Source organism: Elaeis guineensis, chromosome 2 (assembly GCF_000442705.2).
Source record: "Elaeis guineensis isolate ETL-2024a chromosome 2, EG11, whole genome shotgun sequence".
NCBI classification, from domain to species: domain Eukaryota; kingdom Viridiplantae; phylum Streptophyta; class Magnoliopsida; order Arecales; family Arecaceae; genus Elaeis; species Elaeis guineensis.
The window spans coordinates 72,125,066-72,152,352 of record NC_025994.2 but is presented as its reverse complement, the minus strand read 5'-3'; the positions used below and the strand labels follow the sequence as shown (position 1 = coordinate 72,152,352).

The following is a 27,287-nucleotide window of genomic DNA, read 5'->3' as shown; positions in this document are numbered from 1 at the left end:
GTCAAGTACTTGACTTGTCGGTGCGTGTGTCAAGATGGGATTGACTACTCCAGTTTAAGGAGCTATGTATAGTCGTGTTTCAATTTAGCAAAATCTTGGCCAGGGTAGTCCTAGTGAGGATCACAGGACTGTTTGAGTTGAGCATGATTCAGATGATCTGATCAGGGTTGACAGTTTAACCCTGAGTCATCCTATACACGGGGTCAAAAAGGATGAATTATACAGTAACCATATTCGCGTAGGTTCTGAATGTTGCGGTTGTGACTATTTGACCTATCTGGATATTGGGTACCATTGCAAGATGGTCACTTTGATTAGTACAAGAATTGGTTTTTGTGCTACCGACTTAGGTTCGAACCTGTGGGGTCACACACATTAGAGATTCCTATCTGATCTGATGGCTGGTGAAGAGTCCCACTGGACTGAGACTCTTCGACCAAGAGTCATAATGCTCAGAGACTCTGAGTCCTATGTATCTGAGATTCTGTGATCGAGAATCAAGATTCTCTGATCATGAGTTTCACACATTTTGGGCACCGAGGTCAAGAGTCCCACGGGTTTGGGACTCTTCGATCAGGGTCTCATATCGATGGACTTTGATATCCGATTGCCCATCGAATTTGGACTCAATATTTATGATAGATTTAATTAGTGATTTGATCACTAATTAACTCAATTTGATTGAGTAATTATTTTTGGATCAAGTCCAATTGAATTGGATTCAGTTGGGTTTGACCCGATTAGGTTAAGAGTTGACCTAATCACCGAGGTGGTTTGGTCCCTGATTTGATCAAGGGTTGGGCTTAGTCAATTCTTGATTTGATTAAGATTTTATTAAGCTTAATTAAGCCTAATTGTGTTGGATTTAACTTAGTCTAATTGTGCCTAACCTATTTTAATAAGGTTGGTTCAATTAGGTTGATTTAATATTTGAAACCATTTTGACTTATCTCCCTGCGCCACCTCACCCACCTGCACCTATTTGAATTCATGAGAAACAAGTTCTCATGAATTTTCTCCCATGCAGAAGCCTTCCCACACCCCTCCCTTGTGTGCCATTTGAGTGGATAAAGACTGATTAGTTGGCCATTCAAATTCAAATGATATTTGAATTTGAATGAGCAACTAATCCCATGCGCCACCTTATCCACTTGTGCACCACTTTTTCTACATGAGAAAAAGTTTCTCGTGTAAACTCTCCACGCACAAAGAACCCACGCCCCCTTCTTCTCATGCCAAGAGTGGATAAAGATTGGTTGGTTGGCATTTGAATTCAAATTCGATTTGAATTCAAGTGAGCAACCACCTAGCTTTATCCTCTCATGCGGTGAAAATGCTGTAAAGATGCGATCTTGCACCATTTTAAAAAGAAATAGAAGGTGGGGCATGCGAATATCTGATCCTGGAGAGAAAGGGTGGCGTGAGAAAGGCCTTCTGCATGAGAAAAGAAAAGAAAAGAAAAGAAGAGAAAAAGGGTGCATGGTCTTTTGTGAGTATCCTAAGGTTTCTGCCTAGGGTTCGGGAAGTGAGAAGGTGAGCTACGAGTATCGTGAGCCCACCAAACTTCAAGGAGAGCTTCATCAATCTCTCAAGTTCTTTTGCTTATGATCCAAAGTATTCAAAGAGTCGGCAGACATCAACCGAAGGAGTTCGATCAGCATCGACCATCGAAAGGATTCTGCAACGAACCAGCATTCATGAGGAGCCGATCAGATCGGAAGCTTCATATGGATAATCTGTGGAGGTCAGACATACTGTGTAGCTATATTGCAATGATCAAACCTTTCTGACGATGATCAGACTACAGCGATCGACTACCTGCATGAAGGTAATATGTTCTGAACACATAACAGTAAAATATTTACTGTAGAATTCAAAATTTTAAATTTAAATATATGTTATATATATTATATTTAGATCCTTGTGTAGGATTAATACATGTTAATTAATTAGATTAATTAATAATTTTTACTATAAAATTATAATTTTTAAAAAAAATTAAAATTATCGTTTTACCCCTGCACTGAAATTCGCTTCAGAGCGATTTGTTGAAGAATGACTTAAAAAAATTATTTATTAAGATTTATCCTCGGGATCTTCTAGATATGCTTATCCGTGTGGAGAAGTATGACTGCATGGAAGAGGCCTTTGTTGATGATACTCCTGCCAGTTCAGCCATGGCAAGATCTAGTAAGGAGCGCCATCCGAGGTGAGAAGAGAAAAGATGCTAGCGCTTTCAGTTTCCACCCCTGAGGTGGAATAATGGAGGTCAAAATCGTCAATCTCGAAGTCCTCTGAGAAGAGTTTGGCAACCATCATCTCCTGGACTGTACAAACTACACGCCCCTGACTATTCCTCGGAGGGTGGTGTTGTTACAAGTGGGACGTGAGTTACCTGAGCCTCGGATGATAAAAATAAAATTAAAACACCATTGATATCCAAATAAATACTGCTTTTATAATCATGACCACAGTCACGATACTAAAGACTGCCATCAACTTCGCGACGAGATCAAAAGGCTTGTTAGGTAGAGGCAGCTGAATCATTTTGTCTGGAGAGCGACCCCTCAACGTCGAGCTCTGAGAGTTCTATAGCCACCAACTTTGCCTCAACAACCTCTCCCTCTGCCTCAACCGCAGCAAGCACTAGTGCGGCAGGAACGACAGCGGTCGGAAGGCAAATGGCAGAAGAAGAGCGACCCATCCGAGGAGAAATTTATATGATTACTGGGGGGTCGTATGGATCAGGGGAGTCCCTCGGCTTACAACGCCATCCTCGATCATCCCAGCTTTAGAACTTTGAAAGTTGATGTCTCAAGTTACCATCTGATGATAAAATTTTCGACCAATCAAGGACCTTTGAGATGTCCCATTGAGGAAAGAGAATCCGAGTCGGATGATGAAAATCGGCTCACATCCAGATGAGATAACCAAATACTGACTAATTAATCTTTTATAAAAAAATATTGATCTTTGCACCTGATGATCAACTTTGATCTGATGATCTGATGCTGCGGCGAGCTGAAGTCTCACAGCCTACTGAGCAGATGCTAAAAGGAGGGCTACCATCCAACTAAAGATCCTTACCGGATGGATGAAGTGCTATGCTCAGGAACTTATAGGCTAAAGTAGCTCGACGGGACTTCAATATCAAGATCATGGAGCTCAGTGAACCTTCGCATATATTACCAATGATGTAACTATTTTTCATGAAAATAAAATTTGCAGGGCCATTAATTTACGATGGGCACCCGAATTCTCCAAGAGTTGCCTCCTCCTTCCACTTAAGACCCCGAACTATAACTACGATCAACTAACGTGAGGGCTAACTTACCAAACCCTCGAGAAGATCTCAATGACTCTGAGGTGGGGCTAACTTACCAGACTCTTGCAGAGTCCAAATTGCACGAGAAGCGAAGAGAGATCCTTAGAGAGCCTCTGGAGGGATAACTAATCAGATCCTCAGAATATCACCAAAAGTGCAAGATACCATAGGCACAAGCTCGTCACTGACCCACACTGCCTCTTGCACGAAGATAAGAAGTGTTAGATACCGTAGGCACAAGATCACTGTAGGCACATAATGTGACTAGTGAGGGCTAACTTACCAGACCCTCGAGAAAATCTCAGTGACTCCGAGATGGGGCTAACTTACCAAATCCTTGCAAAACCCAAGTCATACGAGAAGTAGAGGGAGACCCTTAGGAAATCTTTGAAGGAACAACTAATCAGACCCTCAGAATATCATCGAGAGTGCAAGATACCGTAGGCACAAGTTCATCGCTGGTGAGGGCTAACTTATCAAACCCTCGAAAAGACCTTGACGACTCTGAAGTGGGGCTAACTTACCAGACCACTGCAGAGCTCGAGTCGTACGAGAAGAGGAGGGAGACCCTTCGGAAATCTTTGAAGGAATAACTAATCAGACCCTCGGAACACCACTGAAGAGCCCTAAATGCCATAGGCATAAACTCACCGTCGGTACACACAGCCTCTTCAGAAGAAGGATAAAAAGACGGACAACGTATAGCTAAGGTATTACCTCAACAGTATTCCTTCCGCCTAAGGTATTATCTCAGACTCAAGAGTACGGGGGTAGTGTTGAGATAATTATTATAATACCTCAGATTCATGAACGGTCGGATTACATTCAAGTTATTCTAAATTGCTCTAAATATATTCACTTCAATCGAAGTTGTTCTAAACATATCTATGCTAAAGCTGAGCAACCTAGAACCTTACTTGTGTTGAGCTGAGCACTGAGCATTTTTTTATGCTATCTGAGCGCCTATTTGTGCTGTTCTTTATGAGCCGAGCAAAATTTATAAAATCCACAGATACAAATTTAAAACTAGAAACGAAGCAACGATTTTCAAAACAAAGCTTTTCTTTTTATTCATTAAAATCTTTATAAAGAAAAAGTCGGTGCCCCAAGTATTTTACAAAGAAAAAACTAGTGTTTCAAACACTTTAGAGAACGATTGCTTTAAGCACCATCTTGTGAACAAGAGAAGAAAATAAAGAAGTAGAAGAGGAAGAAGAGGAGAATATCAGAAGAAGGAGAGAAAAATAAGAGGAGAAGATGAGAAGGGACGTCCCGCTATAATTGATGGAGCATCGGATCTGCCAGATGAGCTAGTTCGATCTTCATCCATTGAGGACTTCACATCTTTCATCCATCGAGGTCTCCACCTCTTCATTGGTACTGCCAGTCTATATATCATAAAATTCTAGATATGGCATTATCCTCAGTAGATGGATCTTATAATCATCGAAGCTCTCGATGAAAACGGTGGCGGCAACGTCGAGCATCTCCCTTCGAAATGTTGCAGAGTTCCGAAACTCTGCAATACAACGCTCTCGAATTATAGGTGGGATGTGCTCAGACTAGGAGGGGGCCTAGTCATAGGAGACAAAGGAGGGGGAGCCCCATGAGAAATGGATGTGCCGGCCTGCCTAGCTCTCTCCCTTTCACGGGCTAGGTATCTCTAGCGGGCATCTCTTGCAATGGCATTTCGCTCTCTCACTCAATTTTTAATTAACTCTAAAGGTGGCAGATTCGAAGGCAATGACATGGCAACAGACGGAGAATGTGACTTCTTGCCACAGAAGAAGGGATAGAGATCTTTTTGCTCTCTGGTTTTCTATTTATAAGTGCTAGCAGCCACATCAATCATCAATCGACACTTTTCAGGAGTTAATGGCCAAGCAGTTAATGACACTCTCTGGAGTGGGAATAAATTTCTGCGATGCTTTGCAAAAAAAATATGGCCACATGGCGTATCTCCATAGACCCCATGCTGTTTTCAGGCATGACCTTATCGAGTGAGTCATTGACTATCATCTCCCATAATCGTCTGTATTTAAGGGAATAGAATAAGATTACCATCCAATTAAATTACCTCAGATTGGTATGGGTAAGCTCACATAGCAGAAGTATGATAAAAGATTCTACTCATTTTATTCCTTTCAAAATTTTCTTACAATGATCTTAAAATATAAAAAAGAGAAATACAAAAATTACAGGATGGCGTCTGGAGCTAAGGTATCGGCCGTCGAGACATCCGCCATGATAGGATCTCAGATTTCATTCAAAAAATTTAGGTCTAGATCTGGATATTTGGCAGTGACTCGAGTTCAAATAGACTGCCTCCCGACGTCATAGGCATCGGTGAAATACTCAGATCTTTCTTTCTCATATTCTTTTTAGGTCTGGAAGTCCTTCACAACCTTAGCAGCAACGTCGGCTATTCGCTTCTCCTCCACCCCCAGTCGGGCCTTCAATTCTTTTATTTTTTTTATAGGTAAGAGTTCTCCTCACTAGCGGCTGTTTTTCTCTTCGTCTGAGCTTCAAACTCCATTGCCTTACCCAGCAGCTGTGAATTCTCCTCAACAGTCTTCCTCAACACCGTCTCAGCATCTTTAGCTCTTCTCTCGATGGTAGTGGCTCTCATGAAAACTTCTCCAACCTTCTTCTCGACCCTCTCTTTTGCTCTTTTGAGCATCTCAACTTCAAGCCCAGACTTCTTCACCTCTTTGGCCAACTCGTGGGAGCTTTTGATGTACCCGTTCAAGTAATGAGTGAGCTGGTAAATGAAGAAAAATTCATAAGCAATGAATAAGAATATATAAGTGCTAAATGGGAAAGCCCCAACATATCTGGATGAGGCAATCCATGGCTCCTCTCCTCATCTCTCTCCAAGAGATGCCCAGCAGCTCGTTCGCATCGACAGGGAGGAGTATCTGGAAAGTAGCTCATTCACCAGCATGGGATCCCTCAGCATTGAGGCCTCGAGCTTCAGCTCGATTGGCACAGTTTCAGACGTATCGGCAACCTCAGCTGGTGTCTTATCCGAGGAGGATTCGACCGTGGGTGAACCTGATTAGGTCAGTGAGCTTAGAGGAGCGGATAGGCTCAGAATCATCTTCTCTAGATCTTGATCTGCACAGCCCACCTAGTAGCCCACAGTAGCTGAGATGGTAGGCAAGTCGCTTTCCACCCACATAATCTCATGACCTTCCAGATGAGAAGGTTCAGACTCTCTGACCTCTGAAGTCGGTTGTGCGGGATTTCTGACTCTGGCCCAAAGATTTCGTCCGATGGCAGGCTTGGTACCTCTTTTCTATAGAGTTTTTCTCTTCTCCTTTGGCAGGCTCGAGCTCTTCCCAGCATTTAGCTCTGCAATTATGATGATCAAATTATAAGACGAACAGAGCCAGAAGATTTAAGATCAAAATAGCTGACTCATGTATCTTGAGGAGCGACTTGGCTGATACCGGCATTAAACAGCGCCTAAGCTGATAGCAACTCTTTCAACTCTAAAATCCTAAAGCTTCGCAGAGCCACCATCTCCTGCTCCAGGTTCTTGTTCGTCGAAGGTTCTTTCAGCATAGCTTCTTGGGGTTTGTCCTAGGTCGTAATATTCCAGTCTTCGCCTGACGTCTGCGAGATGAAGAGAAATCTTGATTTCCAACCGTACACGATGGAAGGCATATCCAAAAATATCAGGCGAATGCCATTCTTTTTCTTTCACAGAGTCACATACCACCACCCACGCGAATCTGGATGCTGCTTAAGGCTGAAGAGAAAATAAAAAAATATGATATTTGGCACAATCCCAGCTAGCACGCATACTACAGTGAAGCCACAGATATGCCACCATGCATTCGGCACAATCGTACGCGATGATATTTCAAAATATCGGAGGAGCACTATAAAAAAGGGATGGAGAGGAAGCCTCAGTCCAGTCCGAAAGCACTCCTCATAAAAGCCCATACGCCCTGAAGGCGGATGACAGACTTGATCATCCGATCTCGAAACTTCAAGTTGGAATGCGGAAGGTAGTTGATATTGCTCATACAGCATAATTATATCCCGCTCTGTCAACTCTGATCTGAAACCTAATGGAGCAAAGTCAGACTCCATAGTGGCCATCTCTCTTTTTTTCTCGTACAGGAAATCCGTGAAAGGATGAAGAATAGAAGAACTCACAGTAGAAGGAGAAGATAATCAGAGCTTGGCAAGGTCCGCATCTTGTTCTATCTGAGGATTTTAAATAATCTCAGACTTAAATGGGACCTCCAAAAGCCACCTCCCATCGGCGTATTAATTACAGGAGACGTGCATCAATAGAAGACTAGCGTACGCACAACATGTGGAGACTGTAAATGGATGTGATTGCTACCGTCGATATGGTAGTTAATGCCAATGGCAAACAAATCATACTTTATACCACTTTCGAAGGAATGTGTGCAAATGTGTGCCAATTCCTCCCACACAGATGCAATTCGAATTTCGATCTTTTCAAAATCTGTGCGACAGATATGAAAATTTACCTTGAATCGGAATGAAGATTATAATCTCTATTATATTTATAATTTTAATTACAGCTAGAGCTAGCTCGAATTTTCATCTTAACTTCAGCTTGGCTCGAGCCTTGCTTAAAGTATAACACAGGCTAAGTATTCGTCTAGGCTATTATTCTTATCAAATTTTGTAGTTACAATTAGGGGCCGAGTATATGTTAAAAATTTTGATTCTCATATTTAAAAGTATGATTCGTATTCATCAAAAGAAGAGATACATTTGTTCCTATGGAGATTCTATTACAAGATTAGGAGCCTCGGATCACCGAAAATAAAAAAGAAGAAGATATAAATCATTCCTCTGGGAGATTGCTAGGGCGGTCACTTGTGGAATGGTATTCCTTGGTGCTAATGATGCTTTCAGTCTGGACGACTGCGTCGATCTTGTCCATCTCATCCAAAAAGTGGGATAATATTATAAACCTCGATCAGTTATCTCATGACACCGCTTGTAAATCTTCATCCAAATAATCGATTTGAAGATGCTTGATGAAGTCAGGAGGAAGGTGTACCTGGGCAATGGACTTGTGCTTCTTGAAGCTCATGAAGAATGCCGCCTTGCAAGCTTGAGCTATGATCTTGGCTCCTTTCTTCTCCAGCTACTTTCTCTTGCTTTCAACATGTTTGAGTAAAATCTCTTGATCTATAAATTTGCCCCAAAGAATCTTATAATTTATCTTTCTCTCTTCCAACCTCTTCTTCAGATGCTCCACCTCCGATCCGATCTCCTGGACTCCCAAGAGCAGCTTTGGAGAGGCCGAACTCCCTTAGCAGTGGAGCGTCTATCTCCTCGAGGAACTCTCTCTCCATGGCTCATCTCTTCGGAGATTCTGGCCCTCTTGGATGGACCGCTGCTGGGACTCCTTCGAGAGTGAGTTTCAAGATAAGGAGAACCTCTTCCCGCTTCAAGTATCGTCCTCAGAAGTTTCAGGTCATCATGGGTCCAACGATAGTCTCCCTCAGCCTCAGATCTCTATCTCTCGAGAATTCTAATCCGTCCTTTGAGGTCTTTAATTTTTCTATCGGTCCTAGATTTCTGTTGTTTGAGGGCCTCAATCTGTCTTTCGATCTACTATAGTTTTTCATCCTGATAGAGAATCGACTCTCAGACCTCCTGAAGAGCCTCCTCTATAAAGTTGAGCTTCTTGGCCAGCTCGACATTATCTTTCTCCAGATGCTCTAATTTGTACTTCAATAAGTCGATCTCCTCCTTCTCCATCGTCGAAACACTGAGGTTGGAACTAGGAAGGCTTGCCAGACATTGACCTATATGTACAAGGGATCTTAAAGCATCAGCAGATCATTTCTCTCCCCTTTGTTTGTTGAGGAACAATCTCTCAACTGACGGTAGGAAGTTCATCAAATACTCCACCATGCATTGAAAAGTCTCTTCTGTGGATGGAGCACGAGAGATCGAATCTGAAGGTCCCATATGAGAAGTAGATGCAAGAAACCATCCAATAGGAGTCGCCATCTCCAGAGATCCTGCAGTCTCCATCGTTGTTGCCAAATCCATCTCCAGATTGTCGACCACCTTTTCCATCCATACTATCTCAGTTTGATCTTTTTCGGATCATCCCTCGGTGCTCATTTTCGATGCCATCTCCATCGACACTCTATCGACTGAAACTTCTTTTAGAGAATCCTGCGTTATGACTTCCAATGGCAGAGCTGTGGGCTTAACAATAGGAGTGGCATATTCTTCTTCCTTGATCGCAGATTTCATTTCAGTAATCGAAATCATGACCTGCCTCCTACGAGCCAAAATTTGCTCAAGTCTCTTCACGCACTGTGAATCCATCTTGCTCCAAAGAATCATGATGAATAATTAGTACAAAAAAGATTTATGGCTACTTTTGCAGATCTGTGGCTATCTATGCCTTCAAAACAAAATTTAGAGGAGAGAAAATGAAAAGCCACCGCAATGTAATTAAAACCCCGAAGATACTACCATCTGAGTGGTCCCATCAGTTATGCTTGTCTGCATCAATCATGTTAGGCTGACATCACACGCTTTAAATACAGAAGACATGCGTGAAGGCATAAGCGCATGGCATTGGATCCAAGACACTTTTGGAATACTCCTTTCACCTGATTCTTAGACTCAGGAGTAGGGGAGTAGTGTTACGATGGTTACTGTGAGCGTCTCAGATTAGTGCTATATCACAAGAAATCTCAAGTTCTCGGATCATCAACACGGTTGCTGACCGCCATATGAGCTGAGGAGTCCGTCTTCATGTTGAGCTGAGGCATTCCTGAGGTCTCATCTGTATATGAGCTACTCAACTGACTTATTTTTTCAATGTATGCAACAACTGTCTATTCCGAATAGATAAGATTTGGTGCAATCGTCTCTCCTGATCTCACGAGAGCGATTGAGGGCTAAATTATTTCATCAAGTTTGGAATGTCCAACGATCCGGCAATTTCGAGATCGGGCAATCTCACAGCTAACAATCCAGCTGTCCGATATTCTTCTATATAAATAACTAGATCTCTGAGGACCTAAGTAGGTTTAATCAAATCTCTCTCAGAGAACTCGTTGATGCTCTTTTGTTATCTTTTTTTCTGACTTGAGCATCGGAGGGTTCTTGCCGGAGCCATAATCTTCGGTTTAAGACTTGTTTTGCAGGTCACTCCAGTGCCAGCATCTCTGTACAAGGATTAGATATCCGTCATCCGATCTCGATCGATTTCAGTAGCAACACACACCTTGTAGGCTTATAAGTGGCTCAGATGATAAAAATCTGCTTCACCAAAATGGTGGAGTAGAGTTACATCATGGAATAGGAGAAACTCATCCCCTAATTACTTTTTCCCATTACCTATTCTTTAATGTAATCAAAAAATGACTTCATATATGCTACGGTTTCAGTCCACTTTAAAAATCACTGATCTTTCCACTGTAATTGGGACCACTACTTAGATTATGCAGATGCTCCTGGTCAATCCTTCGGGCGAATATTGTAACTTGGATTTGACCTCATAACTACCCAAAATATCTCTATGCAAATTCTGTTTCTCCACAGTACAAGATATAAGCCTTCAAAAATTATCTCACCTACCAAATGCTACTAGAAGGGACCATGCCTTTTTTTCCTAGTGTATTTGAAAATATATTAGCCAGCCAAAGTTGTCTTTTGTTTTCAGAAGAATCTAAGCTGAAGACACGAAGCATCAGCTTAGCCTGGTGAACCGAATGCTTTGAGAGAGTGTTTGGTTTGCGATCGAAATTAAAATTAGAATAAAAATCGGAATGGATTAGAATCAAAATCAGAATGACTTAATTCTCTGAAACGTTTGATTCGTGTCCGAAATCGAAATCGAAATCGAAATGGATGATTTCCATTATTATTGCTTGATTCATATAAAACTAGGAATCAGAGTCAACTCAAATTTTTATTTTTATTCTTAACTATAATTTTAAAAATTAATTATTTTATAAATAAATATTCAATAAAAATTAAATTTAATAATAATATCTTTAATTTTTAAAAAAATAAAAAAAAATAAAATTAACCATAATTCCACCCTCCCCTTCCTACCCAAATCCTCCTCTTCCCCCGTCTCTCCTCTGCCTAACCCCTCCCAACTCCCTCCACCTCCGCCTCTCCTGCCCCTCCAAATCCCTCGCCGTCTCCTCCACCCTAGCCTCTCCCCTGCCGCCGCCCCCCACCCTCCTCTCCAATCAACCCGAACCCTCTCCTCCCTCCTCGCCCTCGCCCTCACCCTCTTCGTCTCCAATGCCCACCCATCGCGGTGGAGCTTGCCAAGATTCAGGACCTCTACGGGATCCTCACCTATGCCGTGGGCCTTCTCTTCTTCGCCTCCCTCAGAGACCGGCCCAGCGAGTACCTCAACACCCTGCTCACCATAGTCACCTCCGCATGGCCAAGTGGCTCGACATCTACAGTGGTGCTCTCATGGTTAGGGTCCTTCTCAACTGGTTCTCCAACATCACCGGCATAGCCCCCATGTGGGCCCTCAATGTCTACTCCATCGACCTCTCCCTCCACCTCAAGAAGGGCCTCCCCCTCAGCAGCGGTCTCGGCTCCAGTGCGCCAGTATAGCCCCGTCGCAGTCAACGGCATCTTTGGCGGTCGCCTCTCCCTAGTGAGCTCATCCTTGCAGGGCTCCACCCCTCAATCGTGCTTTCACCACTACAAGAAATAAGATTTTTGCCGATGCAAGATTTGCCTACGCAAAATTTTGCATAGGTAAAGAGCACAATTAGCTATGTAAAGAAATAAATATCAGTAAAACTAAAATGATTAGCTATGCTACTAACATACATCGCGAAAACTAATTATCGACACAAAATTAGCACCATAAATTAACATAATTGCTTATGCAAAAATTAAGCATAGGAAAATACAATTATTGTCTATGCAAAATTAACATTGATAAATATTTATCTAAAATTAAAAAATTAACTAAAAAAATTTTTTCGATGTAAATTTTGCATAGGTAATAATTTAATTACCTACGATTAATTTATACGTAGGTAGTTAGATAATTGCCGATGCTACTTTTTCATCGATAAATGTGTTGCAAAATTAAAAAATTAATAAAAATAAAAATATTTTGCGACGTAAAACTAGTGTAGGCAATTAGACTATTGCCTACTCAAATTTACGTCACATATATTATCCAAAAGTAAAAAATTAGCTTAAAAAATATTTGCCGACTCATATTTAGCATCGAAATTAAATAATTACCTACACTATTTAGATGCATAGACAATTACGATTATTGCCTACGTAAAATTAGCATCGGAAAGATTTTTTCAAAATACAAAAATTAATTAAAAAGAAAAATAATTGCCATGCAAAATTTTATGTCGGCAATTAGCCTACTTTCCTACTCTTAAAGATTACATAGGTAATGAAGTTAACTTTCGATGCTAATTTTTCATCAAAAAATATTTTTTAATTAATTTTTTTATTTTGAAAAAATATTTTTTGATGCAAAATTAGCGTCGGCAATTATATAATTATCTACGTAATCAGTATGCATAGGCAATTAAGCTTATTGCCTATGAAAAAATGACATAAGAAACAAGAAATAATTTCCTACGCCTAACTCTTTACGTCACTAATTTTTTTAAAATTAATTTTTATATTTTGGGAAAATAATTGCCACTGCTAATTATGCATAAATAATATAGCATAATTGCCTACATTTTAGTTTTTTGTAGAAATAATTTCAAGTACCCAAGCAAAATTAATGTTCGTAAATATTTTTTTTTTAATAATTTTTTTATTTTGGGACAACATTTGTCGATGTTAAATTATAGTATAGGGATTAGGCCTATTGCCTACAAAAAATTAATATCAAAAAATACTTTTTTAAAATAAAAAATTAATTAAAAAGAAAAATATTTACCGACGTATGGTTAGCATAGGAAGTAAAACTAATTGCCTACACTTATGACTTATGTAGCTAATTATTTTTGTAATTAATTTTTTTCATAAATAATTTATCGATATAATTTAAAAATTTAAAGTCCATCTTCATCGTTCATTATTTAAATAATTATTATTAAAATATCATCACAAAAGCCTGCCTCGATTTGGTAGCCCTAGTTACGTCGATCAATAAAAGTTTGATTTCGATGGCCATGAACAATTACGTGATGATCTGATAGATAGAGATCATCGATGGTTCAAAAATTTACAACGATGATCTTGATGGTATTTTTAGCATACTATCAAAAATTTACTTCAATCAGACATCATTATCATGATTAATTTAGTACAAATAATTTAACCATTAAATAAAAATAGTGATCAAAAGGCCAAACAGTATCCGATTAAGGTGATCTTTTCGATAAATGATTTTTACTACTATTTTTATCATTTGTGCAGTGATGATCATAAAATTCAAACCCTACATATATAAACGATCCAAAACTATATGTCTCTTGATGCTTATTCTTAAAGTCCTTAAGTAATTATACTTGTGCTTTTATAAGATCTACTTAATGTGTATGTTTCATGATACATGGTTTGGATTTTACGATCATCACCGTACAAAAGATGAAAGTAGTGGCAAAGATCATTTATATAAAAAATCACCTGAATCAAATATTATTTGATTTTTTGATAACTTATTTTTTATTTAACAATTGAAATAATCTCGTGCTAAATTAACCATGATAATGATATCTGATTGAAATAAAATTTTGATAGTGTGCTACAAATATCACTGAGATCATCATTATAAATCTTTAGATCCATCAGTAATCTCTATATATCAGATCATAATGCGGTCTTCGTGACCGTCGAAATCAAATTTTATTGATCAATATAGCTAGGGCTATTAGATCGAGATAATTTTTTATGATGATACTTTAATGATAATTATTTAGATAATAAATGATGAAGATAAATTTTAAACTCTAAAATTATACTGACTATTTAGATAATGATAAATTATTTTTTATTTAAAAAAATCAAATAAAAAGAAAAAATTTGCTGATGTATAGTTTTCATAGCAAATGAGCATAATTGTCTACGCTTAAATGTTGCATAGGTAATTAGGATAATTTTCTATGCTTAAATATTACATAGGTAAGGCACGTACAGAAGGATCAATTACGGAAGCATACATTTCTACAGAGTGTCTTATATTCTGTTCGATATATCTCGATGATGTAGAAATATAATTCAATCATAAAGATTGCAATGCAGATAGGGTGTAGGCCGATATTGAATCTACATTATCTATTTTTAAGGTTAATGTTCATCCTATCGGTGGTAGAAAAACAAACATATGGACATAAAGAGCGCAACCTGATGTATTTCTATGTACTAAATAATTATGAAAAAATTATCATTTTATGGAGTAAGTACTTTTACATAATCAACATTATATACTTTTCATGTGGTAAAATAAATAATAACATATATTTATTATAGAGAGCATAGAGATATATTATTATGATAAAATAATAAAGATATCGAGGGACGACATCGAAGGGAGTTCACAACTTGATTCAGATAATGGATAAGCACTATAGCACTTTTATTCAACTTTTTATTACGTGTAATATATGCAAATATTTATCGTAACTTATACGCATGTTCTTGCAGATAATGTTAATGTACCATAATAAAGAAGATGGTGCAATCGAAGAACTATATGATTTGGCATGCCACCTCGATCCTAGGGTTTCATATTATAGCTTATGTATTGTTGGTGGTATGAGATTTCATACAAGGGATCTTGATATGCAAAGGCAAACTCAAAATAGTAGAATTTTGATGTTGGGAACCGACAGAGATAATGAGATTGAATATTATGGTATTCTAATGAATATTATACAGTTAAGATATGGGTTAAAATGATTTGTTTACCTGTTTAAATGCCAATGATGGGATATCAGTAATAATAGGACTAGTATTCACAAAATGCATACTTCACAAGCATCAACTTTGCGAGAACATGGTACCAATCCGATCCTTTTATACTCGCTAGTCAGGCAAAGCAGCTAATATACTAAAGGATATGAGATATAAAGGCGAATAGCATCTTGTACAAAGTATTGCATCAAGAGGTGTTTAAGACATAAATATTTGTTTTGAGATACAAGAAGATGAGGATTTCTTTCAGAAGGAACAGAATACAACTGACTTAGGACAGTACAGTGCCGATATTGGAAGCACATCTCCTCTAATTAGAGATGACTTGCAACCCGATAATATTGATGTCAGTGAATTAAATTGAATGTGTCGAAGGATGATGATGACAGCTTCATAAATGATGGCGAGGAAGATTATACATTGATGGATTATCATGATGAAGATGTTGATAATCCTCCTGATGAAGATACGACATTGAATAATAATATATATTTTTAAAAAAAATTATATATTTTAGATTTCATATATCATTTAGTATTGATGTAATTTTTATCCATATTATACTGTCTCCAATATATTGTTTGATACAGGCATGGCATTAGGAGGACGACCGTATAGGGTGGGCCCATGAGAAGATGAAGCAGCCACATCATCTCCTGCGATGACAAGTTGATTTTACATATTATTATTTTTTATATTTAATTTATTTTAATTTTTTTATCATGTATAAATACTTGATTTTAAGCTATGCCACCAGAAGGACCATCTCACAGGAGAGGGCCACATGAAGATGTTGACGCATCTCCATCTCAGCAATAGTCGGGTCATCCAGAGGCAGGCACATCATCTCCTGCCATGACATGTTAATTTTACGTATTATAATTTTTTTATATTTAATTTACTTTAATTTTTAATCATGTATAAATAATTGATTTTATGCTATGCGACCAAAAGGACCATCTGAGAAGAGGACCCACATAGAGATGTCGATACCTCATCTTTGCAGCTATCTACCGAGGCAGACACATCATCTCCTGCCATGACAGATTGATTTTATATATTATAATTTTTATATTTAATTTATTTTAATTTTTTTTATGTATAAATGATTAATTTTAAGCTTTTATTTTGCTACAGCTGATAATGCATTAGGTGGACTCATGGAGCTGTTAGAAATGAAAAGCTTAAGGAGTGGAGGAGGGCACATCCGAGAGAGAAGATGAGGGTCGTCATCCTATCAGGATATGCTATGCCAGTTAGTGCCATATCAGGGAGCCGTACGTATGCGAGGTTGGCATCATTGTCCGAGCGTACGCTTCCCTGATGATGTTCGATTGACGGATGGTTTCGAAGCCGCAATAGCAGAGCCTCCTCGATCATTTATCGATAGCTAAATATAAATTATATTATATTTTTTAAAAATAGATCTTTCTGTTTATTTTATATTTAATTTGATATGTACTCAACTTTTATTTTTTAAATCTTATATGTTGTATATTATTTCTGCAGCACGATTTTGATATCGAGGAGATTGATACCCCACGCATGCAAGAGGCTATCTTTAGGCATATAAGGAGATTGCTTAAGGGATTCAGATATGAGCTCCATAGCCATTGGAAAGAGATCTTTGGTGCACGTGGGCCGGGGGGCACGTGAGACACCCCACAGAAATATTTCACGCCCCGACTTAGATCTCCTCTGTAACAAGTATGAGGACCCTGCATACGGGTATAACTATTATATATAATAAAAATATGAATTATCGAATTGATATGGTATAATAAAAATAATAAGTTCACTAATATCTTGAATGCATTTACTTATTAGCCTTTTGCGATAGAAATGCACAGAATCAGTCGAGGCTTACGGTGATGCATTGTGGCGGATCGAAGTCATTTGTACAGCATAGTATGAGCTAATAAGTACACATACATATATCTCCAATGATCTTTTAGAATATGTGTGTTTGTGTACTTATATTTATAAATTTTAGAGAAACATCAAATAGGACAGCTGCTTAGAAGGATTGATGTCTACCAAAAGATCCATCATCGGATGACGTGGGAGTGGCTTCCTGGACTAGGGAGAGGTATGTAAGTATTAATTAATTAAGTTCTACATTTCAATTTCATTATAAGGTTTAGACTTTTGATTAATTTATTTTTTTCTTTAATTAGGACCGGATGATGGATATACGATCCCAGCCCACCACTGAGGACTCCACCCCACCCACGGATGACGATATCTGTAATGAGGTGCTTGGTAGGAGATCCGATTATATTACGGGGTTGGGATATATGGTTGTGGCCCCCAGCTCCTCTAGAGCATTATATGTTTCTTGTGATGCTCGTCTTTGTGAGGCGGAGAGGAGACATGAGGAGATGCATCGAGCAGAGGAGGACCATTGTAGATCTTAGAAGGACATAGCGGTCCTACAGCGTGATAATGTTGAGTTTAGATCCTAGCTTGCAGCACTTGGGGCAAAGCTCGATGAGTTAGTTCACCGCATGTCTCCCAGCATGCCTCCTCCGTCGGCTCCCGACGTGCCTACTGATGCCTATGATGATGACTCCATTGATGATGATGGATGTCCTCCTATGATCGATATTTTTTATATTATTTTTATTCTATATATTTTCATCATTTAGTGAATAATTAGTTTGCTTACTTAATTTTTTAATCTATTACAGGTCCGTGATATGGCTTGGCATGTGCAGTTTTATTTTGTATGGATGTATATTTTTTTATATGATATTTTATATAATTGTATATATCTGTTTTGCTATATGTGTGGTTGTAAAAGTGAACAAATGTTTTGATATACATATATAGATTGTGTTATTGTTAAAGTAAAATAAATTTAATTCTGGTATATGTGTAAATAAAGAAGGTAGTGTACAATTATGTATATATTATATATATTTATTTATCTATAGATTTACAGAAAAAATTATAAAAAATTATTATGAAAGTATTTTTTTGTTAAAAAATAATTAGCGATGCAAAATAAGAGTAGTAAAATCTTTAGTACGCTAATTAGTGTCGGCAAATAAAATGTAGCATCGCTAAAGGACATGTTTTTTTCGTTGCTAAATAATTAGTGATGTAAAATATGCGTAGGTAAAATTCTTTAGCGATGCTAATTAGCATCGGCAAATCATATATAGCTTGTCAAAGGACGTACTAGGATGGCGAGTGTTTCATATTAGCACGCTAAAAGTTTTTACCTACGCTTAGTTTGTATCGCTAAAAAAATTAGTGATGCAAAATACGCATAGGCAAAACTTATTTTTGACGATGTAAATTTAGCATCGCTAATTATTTATTCTGATGAAATTTAGTGTCGCAAAAAATTAATTTTGCGATATTTATTTTAGCATAGATAAAATTTTTGTTGCTAAATTTTTTTATCGATGCTTTTTAAGCATAGGTAAATTGATTTTTCCGATACTAGTTTTGCATCGCTAAAAAGTTTTGCTGATGCTTATTTTAAGCGTAGGTAAATAATCAACGATACTAAGAAAATATCGATAAAAAAAATATAATAGAAAAATTTTTATCGCAAAAAATCAAGTTTTTTGCAATGCATATTGCGATATATTACGTCGTAGTTATATTAGCTAATTTTTATTATTTAGCTATTTTTTGCATAGTAATTATTTATTTTTGTATCATCTTCTCGATCGTTAGTCGCATAGCTTATATCTTCTAATAATTTTTTTTTTTTTTTCACTGAATAGATTGATTTTATATCAGATTCTTATGGAGAATGATATTTATTTTCTGAAATAAATCAATGAGATTTTTTTGATCAATATTGAAATGAGATTCATTTCGATTTCATTTTAAATTTTAATTATCATCCAAACACCTTCTTTATTGGTTGACCCGATGAAGGCCATTGATGTAATTATCTGGGTTTGATCCTCCTTACCTCTGTCTTTGCTATATATTTCTTCTCCTCGTTCAGAGAGGAGTACCTATATTTTTATGTTTCAAATTTTTTTAGTATTTTTTTTAATTGCACCGTAAGCTTTTTTTTTCCTTATGAGATTCGCACTTAGACAAAAAAAAAAAAAAAAAAGCTGCCGATAAATTTTGTTTTCTTTGTTTGACTTGCTTCTCGATACTAAATTACTAACCCACAATTTACTCCTCTGGAGGATGCGACAGGTCTGGCCGGTCCTGGGGCCTAGATATATTATAAATCTCTTTGTATATAATATCCGAATGGCCTTACATGACGAGAAGCGACCATTTGCTGTCGGCTTTGAATACTACGAAGGGGCATTTGCCAGCCCCGCCATCTGACATGTTGTGGTTGCATTTCTACTTTACTCACTTGCAATCCATGTCTTGCACATTGATGAGTGGAAAAGACAAGAAAATTATATTCCGCACTTACTAGCTCAGTGGCATACCGGACCAATTTCTTTGAAAGGAGTCATAAAAGAAGGTCAAGGGTCCTAACGAGAGGTGGTAGTGGAGGAGGAGATAGGCATCATAGGGATGTGGTAGAACTCGGAGCAGAGGAAACGGTGCTGTGCGAGGCTAATTAAGGGTGAGGTGGCGAGCCTTCATTCTTTTGTTCGCCACAATATTGACATTTGGGGAAGGGAGAAAAAAAAAGCTCGATTTGATGGTATTACCAACAATTAATCAGAATGCATCCAGAGAAATAGAGGGCCGTTCGGATGGTGGGAAGGAGATATCTTGCAATCATCCTTGTCCGCTCCGTCTCTTTTCTTTTGTTTCTTTTTTCCTGCTTTCTTGACAAGAGACGTGGCAGGGTGAAAGCTTAATTTCTTCCTTTTTTCCTTTATGCTAAGGTGGCGATTATGTATACGTGGTGGAAAGAAATTGGTTCAATGTACTGTTGAGCTCTTATATCAGTTGTAGACATGCATGTCATTATCCTATCCAATCTACTGTTGTATGCTAGAGGAACCATAAGGGTTTCTAATGTATTCTTCTTCCGTTTCATATGCAAAGTGGAAAGATGATTCTTAATAAAAAGTTCAAAGCTGACATTTATGCTGGATTAACACTACTAAATTTTGATTTATGCATTTACTAAGTATTTTGGGAAGTAAGTTTTGGTAGCATAACCATTTATAAAACCCAAATAGGCAATAGCTAATGTGGCATGATTTTCTTAACTTTTCTCTTAAATATTTTAAAACACAGCGAAGAGGAGAGTATAAAATATAAAGATTAACAGCATCATGATTTGGATGTCCATCACCGATTATACGAAGTCTAAACTATATAACCTGCACCATATTTGTGTTTTTTTAATGTTTATAGTCGCATTAATGAACAATGCATGTTGCTTATCTTCCTTTCTTAGAGGTGGGAAATCAGCACGGGGTGCATGGCCACCCCAATTCAGTGTTTTTTTTTTTTTTTTTAAAGTTATGAGACATATAATCCATCTCATCGATCCCACTAGCGATGTGTATCACAATATCCACAACATGGCTGAATTCCTTTCATTTTCTGCGGAACTATTGAAAAGCCGTATACAAACGCAAATATCACAATCTCTTCTGATGCCTTGCTTGTATTTAATAGAAATTTTCTTCTCTCTGACAAAGCTTAACCGTTAAAAGCTGAGTGGTGAATAAATGCAAATCCTTGTGGGATCAGCCTTTTTTTTTTTTTTTTTTTTTTTGGTAAAAGGGACCGGACCCTTTTTGCCATCTTGTTCCTGCAAAATAATTGTAAAATGATTGACTAGCACTACAATGGTTATTTTGTGCAAGGCCTCAAATTTAATTTAATTTATCTTAATTTACACCCTACTATTATTTATATTATTATCATCATGTGTATATAAAATAAAATAATAATAATAATAATAATATTATAATATTATTTTGTGAAAAGTATTGAAGTGTTATTAACTCAGCTTTTTCAATGAATTTTATTGTGCCGTTTGAAAAAAAACACTTCTTTATATTAATTATTTATTAACGTATGATATTATTATATTTTTATAATTAAAGTCTATTTATATAAATAGTTGAGAATATAAAGTAATTTTAAAAATTTAAATAAATATTATTTTATTATTTAAATATAATTTTTTTCAATCTGATCAGATCTAGATGAAAAAATATTTTCATACATTCAGTCCTACGCAATGTATGGATCTTCGACTAGTATATATATAAAGAATATGATAGCTAAAATTTTAGATATATATAAAATGTATAGGATCTTCTATGATGCGCCTCGTATACTATAGACTAGAATGCTAAATAACCGTCATGTTATCTATTTTTACGATGCAGACTGTTCTTCTTCATCTCCATAATCCACTATATATCATATTAAAAATATTTACACATAAGTTTAGGATAAATAAGTGCCATCAGTCCCTCGTATGAATGCTGTGGCAGTTATCCACGGTGATAGACTGTGGCAAAGAATCCAAACTCTAAATAAACAGATCTACACAAGTTGGATGATGGCCCTCTTGCTTGGTCCTAGTGGTACGTCCTTGTCATCAGAGCAATGCAAAGTACAAAACCTTATGTATATGATTTGACAGTGTTAGGATTTGATGCTCGAGATTCAGTCCACATTGAGCCCACAGCGAGGTTTGCGACGAAAAACGGAGTCCAACGAGACCAAGATCACCTGAAATGGAGCTCGGATGGAGGAGATACGAGCTTTTGAAGTCGGCACGACATTCGAGGCGGTGGAGGACCGCCGGCGGGCGCAGCGGCGCAGCCGCAGGCGGCGGTGCGCGGGACACGCGACCCAGGCCCAGCCAGCGGCGCAGGCCCAGGCGCGCGCAGGCCCGCGTGCAGGCGCGGCCCAGGCTCGTGCGTAGGCACGGCCCAGGCCCGCGCGCGGCCGCCCAGGCCCAGCGGCCTGCTGGCCCCTTTGCCCCGGTCCACCGTGGACCGGGCGGTCCACGACGGGGCATGTCGACCGCGTGGGCATTTCCCACGCATTTCTTGCGGTCCACGGTACTATTCTGTGGACGGAGCACGATCGGAGGGCCCAAGTGATTTCCGGTGACGATCCGGCGATTCAGGAGGTTGATTTGGCTTGTTTAGGACTCTTAAACCTAATCTAATTAGGTTTAAACCCTGTTTAACCCTTTAAAAGGATCCTGTGACGAACAGAGGAATAAGGTGGTTCAGATTTGCGCCCTACGAAGCCCGTACGAACCCGAGAAGAGAGAGAGAGGCGGAAGCGCTGAGAGAGGAGCAGGAGGCTCCTGACAGCGGTCGCCAGGCACTTCAGGGGTTCAGGGGGGTCTTCAAGAGAGAGAGAGCTTTTGTGAGGGAAACTTCAGGTGAGAGAGAATTGGGTGTACAAGGGTTGAGGGTGAGGTCTCCTCTTGTAAAATTTTTTTTCATAGTGAAGTTTGCATGCCCCGTGGAGGCGAGCCATTTTGTGGCTGATCCACGTATTTTGATTGTTTTTCTTTTGTTTTTTTCTTCTTTTTTCCTGCTGCATCGCGTGGTACTGAAAAGATCTTGGAGGTGGTATCCTGACCAGACATCCACCCAGCAAGTGGTATCAGAGCAAGGCGGTACAAGAACGCAGATTGCAGCGGTGGTGAGCAAGACTGAAGATGGAAAGACAGGAACAATCAAGTTGGAGATCAACAAGTTCGATGGTAAGAGCAATTTCTCCTTGTGGCAGGAAAGGGTGAAGGATGTGCTCATCCAACAGGGATTGATCGATGCTCTCTTGTGCGATGAGAAGCCGACCACCATGGAGGTGCGGGATTGGAAACGACTACAGATGCAGGCGGTGAGTACCATCTGCATGTACCGATGGATGAGGTGGTGATCCATGTGCTGAGCGAAACTTCTCCGACGGTGCTGTGGTCGAAGCTCGAGGAGTTGTACATGACGAAGTCTCTTACCAACACTCTTTTCCTCTGGAGGCAGTTTTACCAACTGCGGATGACTGAGGGACAGAGCGTGCAGGAGCATTTGAGCCACTTCCAGAAGATCCTCACCGACCTTCTCAGCATTGGCGAGAACGTTGAGGAGAAGATCAGGGCACTGGTTTTGCTGGCGTCGCTTCCTCCTTCATACGAGTCCTTGGTGACTGCTCTTCTAGTGGAAAGAGCACTATCAAGATGGACGAGGTCACCGCGGTGATACTCCAGAATGAAGTTCTCAGAGGGAGAACCCAGCTTCGAGCTCAGGTGGCGGTAGCTCACTTTGGTGGCTTCTGGAGGAGCAGGAGGCGGTAGATGGAGTGACAGGAGATCGCAACGAGGGCGGTCTAAGTCCAGGAGGGACTTGAGCAAAACCAGTGTTATCGATGTGAGGAGCTAGGGCATCTAGCCAGAGATTACCCTCAATTGAAAAATCGAACGGTGGCTGCTGTAGCGACGGCCGGCAGTGATTTAGATGGAGATATCCTGGAGATATCTGACGAGGTATCTACTTCTTCCCAGTAGTGGATATTAGATTCTGCATACCCCTATCATGTATGTTACAGAGAGGAGCAGTTTGACTCTCTGGAGAACAGTGAGGGCACTGTATATTGCCGGATGGATCGAGCTGTGCAATCAGAGGCATTGGGACGGTCAGCTGGAAGACACATGATGGTGCAGTGAGGAGATTGGGGGAGGTCCGATACATACCCGATTTAGGTGAATCTTATCTCACGTAGCAGACTGGATTCGAAAGGCTACAGGACGGTAGCTGGTGGAGGAATCCTGAGGGTGCTACGCGGCGATAGGATTGTGCTGGAGGGGAAGAAAGGGAGCAGAGGACATTATTACCTGGCAGGGAGCCCAGTGCGAAGTGGAGCTTCGGGAGCCAGGCAGAGCTCAGAGCGAGGTGGAGCTCCAGGAGGCGGATCGGGCACGAGACAGGAGACTCGGGAGAATGAGAGGCGACGTCACAAGGTGAGATTCTTATTGCCGCAGGACGATGCCCCGAGCAGGTCTCAGGTCAGGAGGAGCACAGCATACGACGGAGATGGGATCGAGCAGCCTGGCTCGACTCCCATGTTTGCCCATCCATGATCAGCAGGTGATTGCCCCAGGGCATGGGGGCGAGGAGATCCAGAAGCTCTCAGAGTTTGGAAGAGACCGAATACGAGTCGAGGTAGAGATTGTTAGGATTTGACACCTCGAGATTCAGTCCACATTGAGCCCACAGCGAGGTTCGCGGTGAAAATCGGAGTCCAACGAGACCAAGATCACCTGAAACAGAGCTCGGATGGAGGAGATACGAGCTTTTGAAGTCGGCACGACATTCGAGGCGGTGGTGGACCACCGGCGACCGGCGGCGGGCGGCAGCGGCGCGGCCGCAGGTGGCGGCGCGCGAGATGCGCGACCCAGGCCCGCGCAGGATGCGCGACCCAAGCCTACGGCCCAGGCAGGGCGTGGCCCAGGTGCGCGCAGGCCCGCGCGCAGGCACGGCCCAGGCTCGCGCGCAGGTGCGGCCCTGGCCTGCGCGTGTGGCCGGCCCAAGCCCACCGGCCTGCTGGCCCCTTTGCCCCAGTCCACCATGGACCGGGCGGTCCTCGGCGGTCTACGGTACTATTCCATGGACCGGAGCGGAATCGGAGGGCCCAGATGATTTTCGATGACGATCCGACAGTTCAGGAGGTTGATTTGGGTTGTTTAGGACTCTTAAACCTAATCTAATTAGGTTTAAACCCTGTTTAACCCTTTAAAAGGGTCCTGTGACGAACAGAGAAAGAAGGTGGTTCGGATTTGCGTCGTACGAAGCCCGTACGAACCTGAGAAGAGAGAGAGAGGCGGAAGCGCTGAGAGAGAAGGAGCAGGAGGCTCCTGGACAGCGGTCGCCAAGCACTTCAGGGGTTCAGGAGGGTCTTCAAGAGAGAGAGAGCTTTTGTAAGGGGAACTTCATGTGTGAGAGAATTGGGTGTACAAGGGTTGAGGGTGAGGTCTCCTCTTGTAAAATTTCTTTTTCATAGTGAAGTTTGCATGCTCTGTGGAGGCGAGCCTTTTGTGGCTGATCCACGTATTTTGATTGTTTTTCTTTTTTTTGTTTCTTCTTTCTTTCTGCTGCATCGTATGGTACTGAAAAGATCTTGAGAGGTGGTGTCCTGATCAGATATCCATCTAGCAGACAGAAAGATATTTGTGTCAAAATGATCCCGCATTAGAAAATGAAGATATTTGCATGGATTTGTGGAGGATTTTAATTTCATGTTGGGCGAGGCCTCGTGCTCAAATATGGGAATGCGAGTTGGAAGTGGAGTCAGCTGGTCACACTGTATCACGTAGTTGCTGGAGGAGCTCGATGCTCCACACATCGTCGTGGCTGGTTGAAAGCTGAAGTTGGGCAATGGGGACTTTCGAGGCGGAATGTTGTTGTCCACTTGCCTCAAGTCAACCGCACCAGATGCCTTATCTGCCGTAAAGAAAGGAAGTTAAGTTCAGTAATTATTGGTAATCACGTCGAAATCTATCTTCTCGAGATTGCAGTCATGACATCTACAGGCGGCGTTAGATTCCGTTCCACTGCACGATGTTCTTCTCGATTATGATTGAATCATAAATTTATTCCTTCTCTTTATACAATCAATTGATCCCCTTATCAGTAATCCCGCATATTTACGAGGAATGCCAAGTGGCTACTTATTCCCCCGCCACAAGTAGGAGGCGTGCCCGGCCAAAGATATATAATTCTAATTAAATCCAATTTTAATATCACAATCAGTCTTTATTAATCTAATTCAATATTACAACATCTTTTATGGATGGCGGACGAGATTCATTTTAATTTTGATACTATTTATAATAATTTTATTCAAAAAAATTAATTAAATAATATTACTTAAGCTTTTGAAATTTGTGTAAATTTTTGAGATTCATCTAATATATTGCTAATATGGAACTAATGCATAGCCGTATATCTTTACAAGTTTTTTTTGAACTTGCGCCCTTAGAGCATAGCTATTGCTTGAAAATAATAATTGCTTTTAATTTTTTTCTTCCGACAGAGATGCTTCCAGATGCATACTTATTCATGGGATCTATAGAAATAAATGATTGTGATTAATCTTCTGCATGCATGACTACATTGTATATGCACGCCGTATAAAAAATAACTATTTATTTTATGATAAATAACTTTTAGCAAATAAATGTACGAACGAAATAGTTATATTAATCAAACCCATGCACACCTAAATCCTCCTCCCGTGTTGAATATCAGTTCAACTTGGAGCCTGTCTTGCTCTTGCGTACAATTGCCGCAGTGTGGCATTACTGATGACACTAGGGCTGAAATATTACGCTGTCTTATATATTGTCTCAATGTTTCAGTGCCCCAATACACGGTTCCCGCATACTTCTCTTGGAGGCTCTTTAGTGGTCTACATTCACATTTTTCCAACTGCAACATCATAACTCAATTTTTCATTCGGATGCTCGGGCACTTTTGCCTAAAGTTACAGGCCTAGTTAGACTGGTTTTGCAATGACCTTCACGTATCAAAGCTTATCAAGCTTGTAATGATCTGCTTCCAGAGTTGTTTCGTTTGTACTTTTCTATCATCTCTTATCTCTTGTACTGTAACATCTGTGGTCTGCTTGTATTTTTTTGATCTTTGTCGTTGCTCGATTTGATTAAGATCGGAGAGAAGGCGATTGAGTCTCGCACAGAGATGATGGCGCTAAAGTGACCTGCAAAACAAATTCAAATCGAAAGTTTTCGTTCCGACGAAAATCTTCTGACGCTCAAGTCAGATTTAAAAAACAACAAGAACAGCAACGAATTCTCTGAGAGGAATTGATTGACTTATCTGGTTCTTGAGATTTTGATCGCTTATATAAAATACCGTCGAACAGTTATGAAATCGTACGATCCCGAGATTATAGTACCATTGAACATGCCATTGTGAATGATATGATTCAGCCTTCAATCACTCTCACGAGGTTAGGAGAGTCAGTTACGCCTAAGTCTATCCATTCGGAGTGGACAGCTGTTGCACTCATCATGAGGTGAGCCGATTGTGATAACAGGAATAACCCATGTGCTAAGACATTGGCCCACCAAGGCAACGGGATGCGCCGAACAGACAATGCAGCAGATAAG

At 39.9% G+C, this 27,287-nt stretch overlaps 1 pseudogene; it reads left to right on the top strand.

The window, feature by feature from the left end:
- Positions 1-4,783: 4,783 nt before the first annotated feature.
- Positions 4,784-11,935, top strand: LOC140855269 (ylmG homolog protein 1-2, chloroplastic-like; annotated as a pseudogene).
- The last annotated feature ends 15,352 nt before the right edge of the window (positions 11,936-27,287 follow it).